The 17,252-nt window shown below is 41.0% G+C and overlaps 1 long non-coding RNA gene across 1 annotated transcript; it reads right to left on the reverse strand.

Moving 5' to 3' along the window:
- Positions 1 to 267: 267 nt before the first annotated feature.
- Positions 268 to 7,910, reverse strand: LOC311431362. The gene is made up of 3 exons (XR_014689377.1): positions 7,856 to 7,910; positions 3,045 to 3,189; positions 268 to 1,393 (listed from the first exon to the last, which is right to left on the reverse strand). It is a non-coding gene; the product is annotated as an uncharacterized lncRNA (long non-coding RNA).
- Between the last annotated feature and the right edge of the window lie 9,342 nt (positions 7,911 to 17,252).

Here is a 17,252-nt window from a genome sequence, read left to right on the forward strand (position 1 = left end):
CTTCCCTCCCCCGGCCCATGGTGCTGGAAAGAAGATACGCCACGTACCCGGCTGGGACTGAGGACGGTCCAGACTTGGATACCAGAACCCACACAGGGTTAGTCAGAGTCTGGACTTAAGACAGAAAAAACACAGCATCCTCCCACCTCCTCCTGCTGTCACTGTCATAAGAGATTGGGCCACAGTGACATCTTTCTCTGTGCACGTCTCCTTGGATCTATTGAAGCCTTGCTGCTTGAAGTTGTTCCACTTAATTATTTATTTTTTTGCAATGCATCAACTCATCAGCAAGCAGGATGCTCATAACTACCACGCACACATATTGGGTGCTAAAAGCAGTCACTGTCCTAAGTCTCTAAATGGATCAAAGTCCTAGAAAATTACTTCTGAAAACCAGCCACCTTCTAAGCAGCATAAGCAGGAAGTTTCTCAGCTTGAACTGTACGGTTATGAGGTTTTTTTTCATTTGTTTTTGTCTGCATCTCCTCCACGGTGGTGAGGGCAGAAAGGGAGTGAGGACAAGGGGTGGGTAAACTTCCTTACTCATGCAGATGCAGTCTGCAGAAGGCTATATTGTTATATCAGAGGGAACATTGCTGCCTCATGTCTCTGTGTTATGAATAGTTTCAGGGCACATTGGTCTATGTTTAGCACATTAATGCAGCCACAAAATTAGTAAAGCATAGCATTCAGTCTGGCACTTTTGTGAGGTTACTGTTGCACTGCAGAAAGGTTGCAGAGATCCTGGAGGTGACTTCCCAGGTCCCACCATGTGACATGTCCCTAGAGCACTACCAGGAACATCAGAGGGGTCTGCCTATGGCCTGTCATCAAGTTATCCACATGTGAAAACGGGTGCCATCAGAGCAGGAGAGACACAAAACAGATCTGAGTCAGAGCAAAGAAAAAAGGTAGGCGGCTCATGGCTTGGATTTTGATTTCAGTTGTCCTGACCCCCTGAGTACCTTCCACTGAAGCCGTCTGGATTGCCCCAAATATCCAGTGACACAAATAAAATTAGATTCTGGCCCAAGACACCTTTCCACTTGTATGTTGTTCTTCTGTCACATCAGTCAGCGAAGAAAGGAACAGCCTCTTTCAGACTTTTACAATTAGATTATTTAATGAGCTCTGAGAGTCTGTTTAGGCTTAAACACCGGCAGCCCAGCTGACTAATACCATGCCGCTCCCCCAGGAACTTGTGATGGGATGGCATTGCCCATGCAAAAATCTGCAGCCTTAACCTCAGCCTCTGCATCCATGGCTGTCATACCTACAGCTTGTCCTCTGTTGCCAAGAAATACAAGTGCTGTCTGAAGTCAGTTCCTTCACATGCTCAGGATTAATAGTGCATCTCTTCAAGCCATGTCCGCTGGCTTTTCCATTGTGTATACTGCAGAGAGAAAGATACTGATGATGCCAGATTCTGCCACCCTCACTTAATCTGAGCAATAAATGACCCCAAGAGTAATCTACAGATGACAGTGAGGTTATCTGAAGAATAAGGAACAGTTTGGGGCGGGGAGAGTGTTACAACAGGACAGAGTTTTTATAATGCCTTTCAAAGCATGAGCCTACAGTAGTACACAAAGTAAAAACCTGTATCATGGCCTGGCTGAAGTGGCTCAATAAAAATTAAATGCTTTACACCAGACAAAAGCCTCTGCTATTAGCCAACAAGCAACTTGAACTGATAGAATACAACAGCAGGTAGACTGGTGATGCTCCCAGATCTCCAGCCTGTGCGTTTGCATGCTAGGGCTGTCTCCCAGAAAAGACACAGTAGTTCACCAAACCCTTACATGACAACTCTTCCACAGCTAAATACAGAACGTATGATTCTTATGGTACATAGCAGTAAAAGCCCTGCTTTGGGAAAAAGACAAATGGTAGAAGTATGGAAAAAAATGGCAATACAAAACCTACCACATGTTACAGTATCACCATAGCTTCACATTGAGTGTCACACAAGACCTCAGAGGTGCAGTGATCACCATGGTAGGAGGCATGTCACAAGTGGACCTGCTGGAAGCATTTTTTTTATGCCTGCAACACTCAAACCTTTATGCTGAGTGACTGAGTCTTTAGCCAGGTGAGTGACAGCCTCATGTTCCTGTCAGCCTCCTTGTCATAGCAAGTGCTCACCATCCCCAAAAAAGCCCATGTCATTGGGCTGTACAGAGCAGAAGCTGCTTTGCCTATAGCTGTGTTGCACCTCCATCCCCAAAACACTTGGGCAGATGACAGGGTAGCCCCAAACAGCTTCTGATGCCCTATCTGACCTGCCTCACCATTTCCATTAGTAACATGAGAAGCAACAATTTCTGGACACAGAATCATAAAGACATTTTAAGTGACAGCCATTACATTTTTATGTCAAATATGAGCAGCCAAGTTAACCAGAAAACAACCCAAACTTGCTTTTACCCTCAGTGGACATTATTTTTATTTCACAGTCTAAATCAACTCAAAGGCAGCAACTGAGCCCCCCGGCTTTGAGTGACATTACTGTCAATCCAGGGCACTAAGCAAGCTGATCATTTTACAGCCAAGGAATCAAGATCTGTCTTGTTAATATCCCACTTTATATATAATTTCATTGTACTGAGTATCAAAAAAAAACAACAGAAGAAAGGACTCAGACTCTAATGCTCAGACCGCTTCAGCGCGCTTTGAGCTAACTAGAGACAAACACAGCAGGCTGAGGACATCTTTGGGAAAGGTCAGGAAGTATGTTATTTATATAAAAGGCAGTGCTGAAGGGAAAAATAGCAGCAGGATGAGAGAAATGGATGGTATCCTGCTGCTAATGGCTGAGCAAAGGGGATAAACATGATGGCATGCTGAAGAAATTTGAGGCATACAGTGTTGCCTGCCTAGCAGAGGCCCCAAAATGCAAGTGGACTTTTTAGATAACATGGACAAAGAGGTAGGATTCAAAGTAAGGCAGTAGGAGAAGGATTCTGACTGTGCTCCAAGCAGTAATTAGATGTCCCGGCAAACTTAATCATACATTAAGAGAAGAGGAATTAAGAGCTACTTACTCAAGGATAAACAGAGGAAAAAATAGTAGTCATCCAGAAGACTGTGATCTTACTGCCAGAAAAGTCTTCACAGTCAGCAATGGCTTATGTGCAGCCAGTTCTTTAAGTGAGCTTCACCAGAGCGATACAATATAATGCTACGTACCTATGTGTAGAGAGACCATTAGTATTTTACTCTCCCAAAGAGAGTAAATTTGAGAGACATTTCTCTCAAAATGTCTTTTGCAGTAAGAGGTAGAACCTAGATCACTGAAGCCAGGTGTTAGACCAAACTATAGGTTCGGTCAAAGATGAACAATGTCAACAAGCATCTGAGGCACAATGGACCTGGGCTGGCAGATTGCACTTTTATGGCAGTTATAGCCAGTTCTGTGTGATCATAGACTCTAGCAGTAGTCTGCATGGGTGTCTAGCACATACATGTAGGTATACTTCTTGAAAAGTGAGGTCAATGAGCACACACGGTCCTCAGACTCTTAGCAGTCTTTTAGGAGATCTTGAAAAAGAAATTGAGGAGAAAATTTTCAAGGTTCTGGATTATTTCACAAGTACCATTTCTCAAAATTTAAGCCTTCAGCCGCTGACTTGTAGTGAATCAAATATGTGAATACATTCATTACTTCTTAAGCTGGGATCTGCAAACGAACATTGAGAGAATAACAGAATCCATTGAACAAATTAGAATTTGTACCAGAAAATGATCTGCTATCCCAAGAAAAACAGAGAAGCAGTATGAAATTGGTCAACCTGAGTGTTGACATCATTTCTGCATCTGGTGTTTTGGAGCGCACTATCTCTCTCAGCTTTCTTGAATCACATCCTTAGAGACAAATAGATATGTTTATACTTAAGTGACCTATCTAGGAAGCAGAGAAGAAAAGCCAAGCTAAACTAAACCCAGAAAAATATGAAATATTCAAACTGCGTAGAAAGTAACTGTGGCTTGCAGGATTTCAGCATGACTAACAAACAAATCCACTTAGTAATGCTAATTACATTGTAATGTGCCCTTGTGCTGAACAGAACATGTAGGTTTGGAAATCCTTCCCTTAATGATGCCATATGAGGGATAACAAGGTACTTTGCCATCAGTAGCAGCCCTACCTGGCTTCACATGCAGCATCCGGCAGCTTGCCAGTCCCTTGTCTCCACACTGCTACAGAGCTGCCTCTAACCACCTGCTGTAGGTGAAGCCCACCCTTTGCTCTACTTCAGCATCCTAAGCCAAAAGGGCTCTGGGGAGCAAAGGTGGCTCATTCATGCACAGGGCAGGGCCTGTTGTGCACATAGACCTCTGCATGAAGTCAATGGAGACTTTTTGAAATAAAACCGGAACTGTAATGAAGTTCTTTTGGAAGTTATTAAGAATTACATGCCAGAACCCACTAGACAGCCAAATCTTACAGCATTTAAATCCTAAGTACAGGAACTACTATAGCATGAACGTTAGAAGTAACAATACATTTTAAAGGCTCAGTAGGTATGATATAAGCATACATTACAAAAGAGCTTATCTAGCAAATTCTAGCCTTGATAAACTAATATTTTACTGGAAAAACTAGCAATGGCTCCCCAGCCATACACTTACAAGACACTTCTCTAAAATACAACACCATAACATAAAAATACTTTAAAGGAAACAAACTATTCTCACCAGAAGAAAATATACCATCCTAAAAGATAACCACATTGGATTAAGCCTCATGAAAAGGCCAGTTTAAGCAGGATAGCACAGGCAAACTGCACCTATGTCCTAGACTTTTTACCCATAAAACCAAAGATGAAATAATGGGAATAGTAAACAAGCTAGAAATTGCTATTTAAACTCATGGTTAGGAGTTTACATGATAGAGTTATATGCCTATTTTTATAGGTATCCTATCTTTATAGATATGAACTGTTCTTTCTTCAGCTAAACTTTTCCACATGTGAAATATTTTGATCAAGTATCATAACTCTTTTCTTTAAAATATCTTGAGCAAGCTTCATAATGGGGCTTTTCTCTGCAGATATTCTATTTTTAATAGTGTCAAACCTTTACAGAAAAATGGTGATGTCTAATTAAAATACACGCTATCAATTAAAACTTTAAATTTGAGCCAATTGAAACCCATGCAGTAGAACTGGTAGTTAAAACTGCCAAAAGATTACTACTCATGTTTATTTTATGTTGAGAAAACTAAGGGGGAGAGGTGGGGAAGAGATCCCACCTCGTACGGGCTACCAAATCACTGCATGCTGCTCTGTTTATTTTCATGGGCTACTTATGACCTCGGTGACAGACTTAGTTTATGTGGATATACATCCATAAGGCTACCAGTCCTGTGGTTACGTACTTCGGTAACGCAGGTCCCACTAGCTCAGGCACAAAGCTATTTTCTGAAATTTTAGTAGAGGTGCTTAAGACCTCTGACCAACTCCACCAGTGCAGTTTCCCAGTTGCACACAGCTGTGCGAGCGAAGCAAGAGGGGTGGAATAAGGCTCTATGGATGAGAAAAGTGCAGGAAATTCTTAAAACTTCATTTTCCACACACACATACAAAACCTAAAAACTAGATACAAGGTGACATACCTCAGACTGTCTTTTGTTTTTGTTGTGGCTTTGTTTGTAGTTGGTTTTGTTTTTGTTTAAACAGAACCTGAAACAAGACCCCACGTTCTCTGTTACAGAGAATTCATTCCTATCCCTCCTACATGTTGTTATTCCCATCTTTACAGCACAGAGAGATTGTACTGCTACAAGTATCCCAGTTTAGAGAATGGTTTCACAATGTAATCCAGATATTTAGAAAAAGCTCCTCTCTTGATCATGGAGCTGACAAACTTCAGAACAGGTTGGAAGCCCTTTTTGTTCCTTTCATCCTCAAAGCAACAGTTCACAGCACACCGTTAACCTGATGTTCCTTCTTCTAGATTTCATCTGAAGACAACCTTGGATGAACCCCAAAGCTTGCCTGTTTTATTGGCTTCTCCCTGTCAGCGCTCTCGATTGTTCTAATGAAAGGAGAAGGGGAAAAATATACACCTCCCTCCAAACTACAGCTCACATAGGAGGCCTTTGAAGGGATTTAAGATAGCATTGCACACCACTAGCAAATAGTTACTGTTAGTGAAAATTAGCAGTAATGACTCTACATTACAACAGGCATTGATCCTTTACTAAATGACACCAGGGACTGCCTGGAAAGTTTTCAATTTATATTAATATATTTTTAACCACTTAAAACACTTCTAATATAGGCCCAGATACTTTCTGACATAACCACCTATAGCACTTAAATAACTTGGGATACGAAATTCCACCGTAAGTTCACAGAGTGAACAAGTTTCCTAGCAATAGTCAGGTCACCAAAAGCATTTACTTAGGAGTCAGCAAGTTCCCTCATCAGGTGAGCTGGTGACTCTCATCTAGAAACATTGGAATAGTTACTTGAATAGTTTTCTGTGTCACTGAATGTTTTGTGATTGTCCACTGCAGATGGTAAAAACTCTTCCAGGCTGCTCTCATCGCACTGGGGAACCTCCACAGGAGAGGGCAGCCAGTGACATCGTCTCAGCCTTGTATTGTAGACAACGCAGAAGAATAAATTAATCCCCTACTGTAGAGCAGATTTATGGAAAACCCCAACATACCTGTTGTATTCAATTCCTGGTAGAATTAATCTGAGCACAACATCCTTGCAGACTGGCTGCCGGGGCTTAGCATACTTTGTATTAAGCTCTACTTGTGTTTCCTGCAGCACATACTGAGCTCTTATCTCCCTTGGATTCTCTGGGGACAAACTCCTGGAACAGCTCCTAAAGCTGGTGCGTCACCACTAATATCACTTGTTTTCTTTTAATAGGTGTGGAGACAGCCACAGGGGATCCATAATTCTGTGTCTGACTCCAGCATTGTTTCTTTTGCATGTGTAGCTTGTGTTGCCAAAAATGACAGCAAGAGATCAATCCCACCCCAGTCCTAGCCAACATACAGATAATTTCATACTCATTGCCAGCCCTGAGTGGACAGAAGCTTTTGTCAGTCCTCTTCATTTTGTCAGAAATAATTTTACACAGAAGAAAAGCCCCAGTTTCCCAAGATTACGTAGGAAAAGAGCTGAATTAAATTGAAGAAATTAAATCAATTTGATCGTGCACAGCTCATTTCATGAAAGTGCAGCTCATTGGAAGTGTTTCTCGCAGAGGCCAGTTTTCAAGAGCTGAGCTCTGATAGGCATCAACTGAGAATTATGGCTAACCAAGGGCACAGAGATAGCTTCCACCTGCCTTGCACAGTCTGAGAAGTGTTTAATAGTGTTGAAAAAAAAAAAAAAATTCAAGATACTGCCAGAAAAAGGAACATTTATCTACAGATGTTTTACTGAAGTTCAGAAGTAGCAACCTAATGTGATGTTTGATCTTAGTCAGGAGAGAACAGTCTTAGTACACTCTGTAGTCTTTCTAAAGCTAGTAGCCTCTTCAACAAGGAGAACCTTACTTAAATGGAACGTGATACTGCTGCACAACTGCACAGCCCTGCATTTCAAACTACAGCTCAAACCACACTGAAAGTCAGCATTAACCAAAGAATATCCCCTTTCTCTCCCAAGAATGAGACTTTTGTAGCAACTAGCTTTGTTATTCATCCTATGACTATCACAGCACAGCCTTAGAGGTACATATACGCACTCTGTAATCTATTTGTTCACTCTTAAGCAGCAAAGTTCCCCCACATAAAGAGCTACAGAAGAAAAACTTCCAGTAGTGGTAGAGAAGCAGCACAAGGTACATGCAAGAGCTAAATCCATAGAGCTATATTAAGACTTACTCTTTTAAATTATATCCCACAGGGGTAAGTACTCACAGCCCACACCAAGATCTTCCTTACCAGACTTTTAACTAATGAGCAGGTTGTCTAGCAATTTATCACCTGCTAGCAATTTATCACCTGGCCACCATCCCCAGCTCATCAGCACATACATAAGGAAGCACAAAATAGGGGTGACTGCAAAACCTTTTGAAAGGTCATTCCTTTGGATAAGAGGCTTCCTGAGACAAATAACTTAACATCTAGGAGGGACAGCTGGAGTCACAGCTGTAGCTGTTGAATGAAAAACAACTTCCAACTCATGCCATTTAGGAAAAATCACAATCCTCGGAAGTGTTTTATGCATGTACAGCACTACTTACTCCAATAAAAGCTTATGTGTATATATTTACTTAATCTGAGCTCAGTTGTAATTTTTAGATTGCTCTAATATCAACAAATATTTTTGATGACATTTCTTTGGGATTTGCAATCCAGAAGTATAAGTCCTTTGTAGACAACCTTTATGGCACCTTTGTTTCTGATAAGATAAAAAATCTGTAGATGTATCCAGTATGGAAAATATAATGGTACTACAGATGAGAGAAATTGTTAAGAAGTCTTTTATCTGTCTGAAAAACAAAGTTCATCAAGCATAAAACATTTTAGTGCTGATTCATAGGTCATACACAGTGTGCGTGCCTGGATGCACGTCGCTGCCACAAAAGGCTTGTGACAAACCCTAAAACTTTTTGCTAACTGAGATTACAGTTTCTGAGCAGTATTAGCAGGATCTTGCAGTGGGAAGGCTGCTCATTCCCATGTTGCCCTTCTCTGTTCCTTGTCCCCCTGCCTGGAGGATGGCTGTCAGACAATGACAGGGCTGTAGGACAGCCTGCCCCTAATGCAAACGCACATTGTCCGAAACTGCTGCTAAACATGAGAAATAGCTTTCCCTTCCTGGACATTTTATAGCCCTCTAGCTAAAGCACCCTGCAGAACAGATTATTCCAGTTGAAACCCATATCCCAACTCCTCCACCCCAGTTTTTCTGCCTTCCCTTAGGCTTGAAAATAAAATAACCATACAACAGATGTAGCCTGGCTTCTTGATTGTAATAGCTACAAAAACAGCTAATTATTAGCAATTCTCATTTTCTGAAAGGAGGAAATCAAGATGCAATGACATTCTAAGAAATGGTTATCCAAGAAAACTTTCTGGGTCTGTCTTGGCACCCACAGTGCCCTGCTTGTGTCCAACTTAAGCAATTGTAAAGAGTTTTTGAAGTAGACTCAGTGAGACATCTGAGTATGTTTGCAGCTGGCTTACTGTCAGCATGGCCAGAGCAGATAAAATAATTTGTGTATCTGACCTATACTTGTTGATACTAGCTTTCTGTCTTGGAAGCTGCCTTGGTACACTTTCCAACCCCTGTTTGGGTGCTTCTATCACCACTTAGTGCGTGTTCCTAAAAGGTGCCATGCCACAAATTTGCAGAGGACTTCCATAATTACTCCTAAAAAGTACTTTTTCGGAGAGTTGATGGGACAGCTTGCACAAGTTATTGGGCCAGGTGTAATTCCCATCCATCCTAGAAAGACAGTGCCAGCTTTGGGATAACAGAGGCTCCCGCACGGGGCAGAGGATGACCGTGGCACAGCCAGAGGCCATGCTCCCGTGCTGCTCCCACCCGTTGCTTTGATTCCCTGTCATATCTCACTGCTCACCAGGCCCACATAAACCAAGGCACATTCTGTGCCTAATTTTAACTGCAGTGCAGGGGATGTAGGTGTCTAAATACTGCTAGCTCTTAGTCATCTGAAAAGACTTAACTCCCCCAGGCAGCCTTGCTCAAGGACAGCACAAAATAATGTTCAGAGTAGTAGGTAAGGTGGGATGCTGTCAGCTCATCTCTTATAAAAGCTCCACAAAAATATTCAGACTATTCAGCCACCCCCGCTGGCTCAAATTGTGAGTTTCTCCCACACCACATAGCCTTCAGATGTGTTTAAATACAAGAACTCCTTTTACCTGAGGATACTGTTGCTTCTCATTCTCTAGATGAAAAGCACAGGTCTGCACTGTGCAGCAGGAAAAAACATGTCAGGTAATGGTCTGGCCATGTTAAGGAGAGCAAGTTAAAAACGGTCTTAGGTCTGACTCCACCTTTCCTTCAGATCTGCATCAATGGCATTTAGGTATGTTGAGTGGCATTGCTCCAGGTTTATGATACTGTAAGCCCAAGTAGTATTAATATCCAGAAAGACTATTAATATTTCCCATATCTAATTATTAAATAGCATCCAACATTTTTAAAATTCAAAGATAATTAAAGTACAGTTTTCACATTTGTGCCTCTTCCTCAGGCAGGGTGGTAAAAACAGATTGCTCACTTCTGTATTTCATAGGAATCTATTTCCTGCCAGTTTCATATTTGGAATCCTATATAGAAACCTTTGCGTTGTTAAGATACTGGTCATATGTTTAATTTAATTCATCCAGTCAAATTTAGAAAAGGGAAATAGAAGGGGTCTGATATTGGCTTTTATTAGGGCTATTAGCACCATAGAATGGGTCTGTTTCTGCTTATCTTGGCTTTTACTAAGTTTGTCCCCAGAAAATCCACATTCTGGGACAAATTCGACCTTACATGTTGAATACCACAATCTCTTTTAAAACACAGAAACAAAATACAGACTCATACTAAAAAAGAAATGCATGTATTTCACTTTAATTTATATATATATATATATATAACATTCAGCAATATATTTGTTTTGGAAAGCTGTGCTCTAATGCTTAACACATCCACAGAAGCACCTACAGAAGGCAGGCAGAGCAGGGTGCTCCACCAGTGCTAGGATCTGTAACACTGCATATTAGAAGTTCAGATGAAAGAATTTTCTGAGTAATTCAAACGCTGAGCAAATGAAATTAGCAGTTTAGATACATTTACAGAAACAAAAGACTGGTGATTACAAAGTGGGAATGAGTTTGTGTTGTGTTTACAACTGCTTTCTGGAAGACAGAATGAAATAATAAGAAGAAACTATCAGCTTTTAAGATTTTTGTTTTTGTTGTTGTTGTTGTGGTTTTGTTGGCAGTGGCTATTTTCTCGTGGCTGAAGAATATGAAACATTTCTGTACTTTTTCAGTAGTGTGATTTAATGAGACGACTGGTGGTACCCCCATGCTGGAACAACAGCTGGGAATAGTCATGTAATGTTTCTGGAGGCTTTCTGTGTCTATCAGCTATCAGTCACCTTTCTTTTAATTAGATTCAGATGCAGTTTCTAAATACATGGTGAAATGTCAGCAGTCACACACTCCAAAGTAAAGCTTCCTCAAACCTCAGGTAGAATTTGATTGGTTTCATTGCTGCAGTCCACTGACCTTTGAAGAGAGAGAATCTCACAGCCAAAAGGCCTTACACCTACAACTAAATCCTGCTTTACTTGGGATCAGTCTCACTGAAGTACAATTAACTATGGTCATGAGGAAAGGATTCATCTAGCCCTAGGCAGTTGTCCAGACCCCTGGGAAATCAGTAATAAAAGGTAGATGGAGACGGTGATTCACCTGTCTTGGGGAGGGCTGTGTGCCCTCTGGGCTAATGATTACTGGCAGAGCTAAGTGACTAGAGCCATTACTTTCAGATGGTTAACATTAAGTAAGGTGAACCCTACCCTTAGCTTCTACAATTATGCAGGCTTTTCACTATAGTGAACAGAAGAAAATCCATAAAACTTCATATATATTGACCTTCAGTTGAAGGTCCATCTAGCCCATACACTCATTCCCATTGAGGCCAAAAGCAGATGCCTAGGGAGTATGCATATATGAAAACTCACTCTAAGACTGTATCTGCTTCCAAGTATTGTCAGGATAGGGACTTCCTGAAGAGCTTGTGGTTTCCATGTATTGAGTACTCTCAGGGGATTGATTATTCTTCCATTCAATGCTCCTGTCTTTGAACCCATATAATGCTTTAGCACCCACACCGTCCTTTGGCAAGGAGATCGGCAGGTCAGCTGCCTCAGATGTTTTGCTTGGAGCCCTGCTACTCCATTAGTTTCATCTGATGCTTCCCACCTCATACTGGAAGAGAGTGAAAAAAATCAATCTCCATTAATACTCTCTGTGCCACTCTAGAGTTTTTGTAAATCCATCACCTCTTCCTCCATTATCTCTTTTCCAGCTTAAAAAGGCCTAGCTTAGTCATTCTTCACACAGAGCCATTCTGTACCTGCAATATTTATTGTTGCCCTTCTCTGAACTTTTCCCAGCTGCCTTATATATTTCATGTGGTGAGCGGATGAGGAACTTATAAGGTCATTAGAACTGAAAAACTCACACCTTACATCCAAAATTCATACTGATGTTACTTGTTCAGGCTCAAAACACCTGTCAGTCGAGTGATAAGCAGGCTGTAGGGTATAATTCAAGAGCTTGAGCAGCAGGGTTACAGTGACTGGACCCTCTGAAATAACTTTTACAGCAGTGAGTTCAGCCAGGTCTTCTCATCTCATCCTTTTCTGCTGTAGCTGACACATATGAGAGATGGCAAGTCCCACACCAGTGTGGCAGAGTCATTGTAGTACACACCAATGGGGAGACCCCTGGAGCATGGAACTTCCTGAGATACAGAGCACGCAAGGCTCTCTTTACCTTCATCACATTTCTCCTGGACCCGTTCAGTGCCAGAGCTGAAACATCAGAAGTCTGGAGAAAGGGCTGAATTTCAAGGTTCTTCCATTAAAATGCACCTCCCATGTGCCAAGTGGAAGAAATGCAAAATGAAATGAAATGAAATGCAAAATGAAGAGCTCTTTCTTTAGGATCCCTGCCTGTGGCTGTTCATGCTGAGAAGGCAGTTTTACCTACTAGGTTTCATCATTTAACGCTGGAAGCAAGCATGCCTTATAAATAATCAACATGCAGAGGTTCATTTGGGTGGCATGCTCCTTGACTTAATGGTAGATGTGAACATGATAGGCCTGGTGGGCCTGTGCAAGTCCAGGTCCATCTCAGTGTGTTGGAGTCCCTGCCAGTGCTACACAAGGTTGGTCTGTGTCTGCCTGACTACAGCCCAGTAGCTGAAGACGTGGGAAAGTAGGCTGTCACCCAGTAAAACTGTGGGCAGCTTTAACCCAGATATCCTCAGAGGGTCTATTTAAAGCTGTGTGGGTTGAAGCAACCCAAAAGCTTTAATAGTCTTGAGAGAAGCTCCCTGGGAGGCTTTGCTTTGTCCTTTTCAGTGCAGTTCATTGATATACTTACTTTGTGTGTATTTTTTTTTTCAGCAGTGAACAGATGGCCCCTTGCTGCTCACCACAAATGTGTTATTATTACTTCAACCAAAATCTCCTTTGGAAGAAAGCTAGCCAATGTTTGTTTTGCTTCCAGATAGATAACCTTGAAAAAGGCAAAAATATAATAATAGAGTAAAACACAACAAAATACAACAGAGAACAAAGGCAGGAAGAAATAAGAAAGCAGAAAGAAATAAAAAATAAAAAATAATAAAAAAAGGAGAAAAACGGAAAGGAAAGGAAAGGAAAGGAAAGGAAAGGAAAGGAAAGGAAAGGAAAGGAAAGGAAAGGAAAGGAAAGGAAAGGAAAGGAAAGGAAAGGAAAGGAAAGGAAAGGAAAGGAAAGGAAAGGAAAGGAAAGGAAAGGAAAGGAAAGGAAAGGAAAGGAAAGGAAAGGAAAGGAAAAAGAGCAAAAAGTCCGTGAACCAACAGATTCAAACCACTAAAAATGTTACTTCAGGTATCTGCTTTAAAAGCATACTGGAGTTAAAAAGCTATGGCCCTTTCTTCTTCATTCACTGCATTGCAAAGTACAGTAGGTACTTTGGAATTTGGATTCCAAAGCATTTGGATACTTGATAGCCAGGTAATTATTTCTTAAAAGATGCTAACACCCTATCTGTCCATAGTGTAATGGTCAAAGAAGTGTGCTGAGTAAAACAAGACTGATTGGCACTCTCCCTTAAAGCAAGGTATTTTGGATTACATCAACTCAGAGTCTGTTTTTCTTTGGATTATTGCTATTCTTAAATCTTAAGGGTAATACAATAGCAAACTCAATTAAACAATTTTCAAACAATAGCAGGCTCAATTAAAAGTGTATGATATACAGTATTCATACTCCAAGGTTAGAAAAACACATTTTGAAAGTGCAGCTTTATTAGTAGTATTTACTATTAGTATTAGCCAAGGAGTATTAGCCAAGGCAAATATTTTGTCCTCAGAAAAATCTGAAATTCCCAGTAGGGTGGGACACAGCTGACATTCTTAGTTGTTTGCTGTCTTGTTTGGAGCATCATGTGGTTCACAGCTAGAGGGCTGAGATGCTTGCTACTGAAGCATCACAGTCACATCAGAGAAATACATGGGGTAGGAGTATTTCACAGTTCCATTGGAACAGAAATGCAAAGTCAAGCAGGGGAAAGGAGAAGAGGTAATTCACTTTAGATTACTGATAGCACGGTGTTATCACAGTTACTTGTTAAGCTCATTTTGTATTAAAGTCTTTGCACAATATTGGTAACAAAGCTCCATTAAATATGGCAGGGCAGCCAAGCCATTGTTTTATGTCAAAGAACCAAAATAATGAGACTTGCATTAGAGACTTGCACTTATGGTGTCACGTTTCTGCAGTAAAAACTACTTTTTACTGCTCCAAAGCCAGGAAGACTTTATTTTTGATCTTTCAGGAAAACCACAGTGATAAGCAAGTGCCTGTATGAGGAAGGGAAAATAGAACTGATCCCATAAAGCTTTCACTCTTTTCATCACACACATATGTTCCTTTTTCTTCCCCCAGAGTCTGGTGGGCTGCCAGGAGCCATGAAATCTGTGAGCCTGTGTGCAGGAGTATCAAAGAATCTCAGGGAAACAACTGAGAAAGGAAAGGAAGCTATGGTGATTATTGCATGAGTTAAGAAACATATAACCATAGGCTTTCCAGTGGGTCTTTTTCCTTCTGTATTGCTAGCCGTACACTCCATCACACAGAGACCTGGTCCTTTGAAATCTGGGCCCTCACAGCACTTGAATCTGTTTCCACTTTCATGTCTTGGAGGCAATCATGAGGCGAACACAAGGCCAGAGATCAAGATTCATCAAGAGCATGAAACCCGGTAATGTGATTCTCTCCAGTAATGTGATTTGGCTCTTTTATAAAGAGGAGATTTCATACCTCCACCCTACCCAGCAAAAGGTATGAATGACAGCCTGTTGTCAAAGTCCTAATTCCTAGTAACCCATATCAAATATAATGCAGTTATAGATGTGATTCCAAGGTCTTACAGTAGACTATGCAAAAAAATAGATATTTGAAGTCTTCAAAATACTAAACAAAGAAACTATCCCATGCTGCAAATTTTTGGCTATGATTAGCAATAATTAGCTGCCCAAATTAGCCTGTATACTTTTCCTGCATTGAGAAAAATATTTAGTAATCCTTAAGATCATGGTTTAATCAGTATTAATCACGAACAAATGAGGCATTTTTTGCTATTCAACTTACATGAAAGACAGAATTAAGGATATTTTTCCCATTTCTAATTAACAGGAAACGAGTATGTAATGAATCAGCTCATAGTCAGAAGAGCCCAAAGCATCTCCTCTGAGGAATGAAAAATCTTCATCTTTAAAAGGCTTTGGTGGGAGATTAAGGCATCTTCTGATTCTGTAAAAGTCTATGGGAAATATGTGTTTGACTTCAAACTCAAGCAGAAGTTGATTCTTAGTGTATAAATCACAGATAAACCCACAGATATTTGGAAAAGACTAAGGAACAACAGGGAAAGTGTGTGAGCACTAAGAAAATAAACTAGGAGAATTATTAGTCTGTTTTTAGTTTGCTTTTTATTACATGTCCATTAAGCGAGCGAAGTAAAATGTCAGATAATGGATCCAGAGCAAAGGTACAAGTGATATTTTAATCTTTTGTTAGCTCAGATGATAAATGCTGATTACCCCCTTATTTACAAGTTGTTGCTGTATCTGAACACAGAAAGGCAAAGTGCACAACTGATTCTCACTCTTCACCTACAAGACTGCTCATTCAAGATGGATGTAGGGACAGAATATTCCCTGTGCCACAGTGACAGAGCAACCTTCTCCTTTCTCAGTAAGAGGCCTTTACACCACCGCTAATCAATGCCAGCTGCTGCCTTGTGGGGAGCTTGGCAGCTGCACAGCCTCACACAGTCTGCGAAGTACGTACCACCATCAGCACTTCACAGAGAGGGAAACAGAGGCAAAGATGGCAAGTGTTTGGTTCTAAATCACTCAGCATGTCAGTGTCAAGTGCATGTTTGGGGACATGGTAAAGGCCCCCCAGGGCCTGAGCTAGCCTCCCAGTGCTCTTCCAGGAATCCCCTTTGCACACAAGCCAGCTGGCCAAGAGACTGAAGCAGCGGAGCTGCAAATAATAAACAAACCAGGAGGGACAGGGCTGGGCTCCCAATGGAAAATACCTCAGAGATTTCAGCTTCTGTCAACAATGCATATATCCCAACACAGGCCTTACTGTCAGCAATAATGTCGTATTATTGTCTCTGGCTCCCACTGGAAAGAAGAGCATATAGGAGTAATTAATTAATGGATGGGAACGGTGAATTTTGTCATGCCTGATTACCCTCAGCCACGGGATACGTGTCCCAGTGCTGCCTCTCCATCCTTCTCCCACTGCACTGTGGATACCTATGGCTCAAGTGGGAGAAACATTGTGGGAGAGAGGAAGAGCTCAGGCCCAACATGTTGTTACCCATCACCCGTGGATCCTGGGGGCCTAGGCCAGAGGGTTGTGATCATTGTGCTACCAGGAATTAATTTCACAGAGTGTTGTTAAGAGAGGTGAAAATAAAAACAGAGGAAGTTACTTAACTTTATCTAACTTACCATTGCATTGTCTTGAAATTGTGCAATAGAAAGTTTTCACTCTAAGCTGAAAATAAATGGCCCAGCTCTGCAAATATCAAGGTAGTTCCTCAGTTTGCACTGGATATTTTTATTTCTGTTTTGTTGTTGTTGGTTGGTTGGTTGGTGTCTATTTGTTTGTTCATTTGTTTGTTTGTTTGTAGTAGTACTCACAGTGCCAGAGTCCTGATGGAACAATTCCTCAGATTTTCTAGTAGCCAGGGATGCTGTCAGGCTGGACCATCCCTATACAAAGTACATAAATGGTGAGACAAACATTTGAATTTAAATCCATTACTGTTTGAATTGTGGTTTCAGAGAAACAGGAACACAAACTTCTAGGTTGCACTAGAACCCATACACGGAATTTACATTGGTATGAAGTAGATAAGAACAGTAACTCAATCACACCTCCTTCCAAAAAGTGTTTCTTTTAGTAATTTACCTTTCTTTTTAAGTGTATTTTACCTTTCTTTCCCCTTTGAA

The sequence above is a fragment of the Aythya ferina genome (genome assembly GCF_964211825.1).
Source record: "Aythya ferina genome assembly, chromosome: 2".
In the NCBI taxonomy this organism is placed as follows: Eukaryota; Metazoa; Chordata; class Aves; order Anseriformes; family Anatidae; genus Aythya; species Aythya ferina.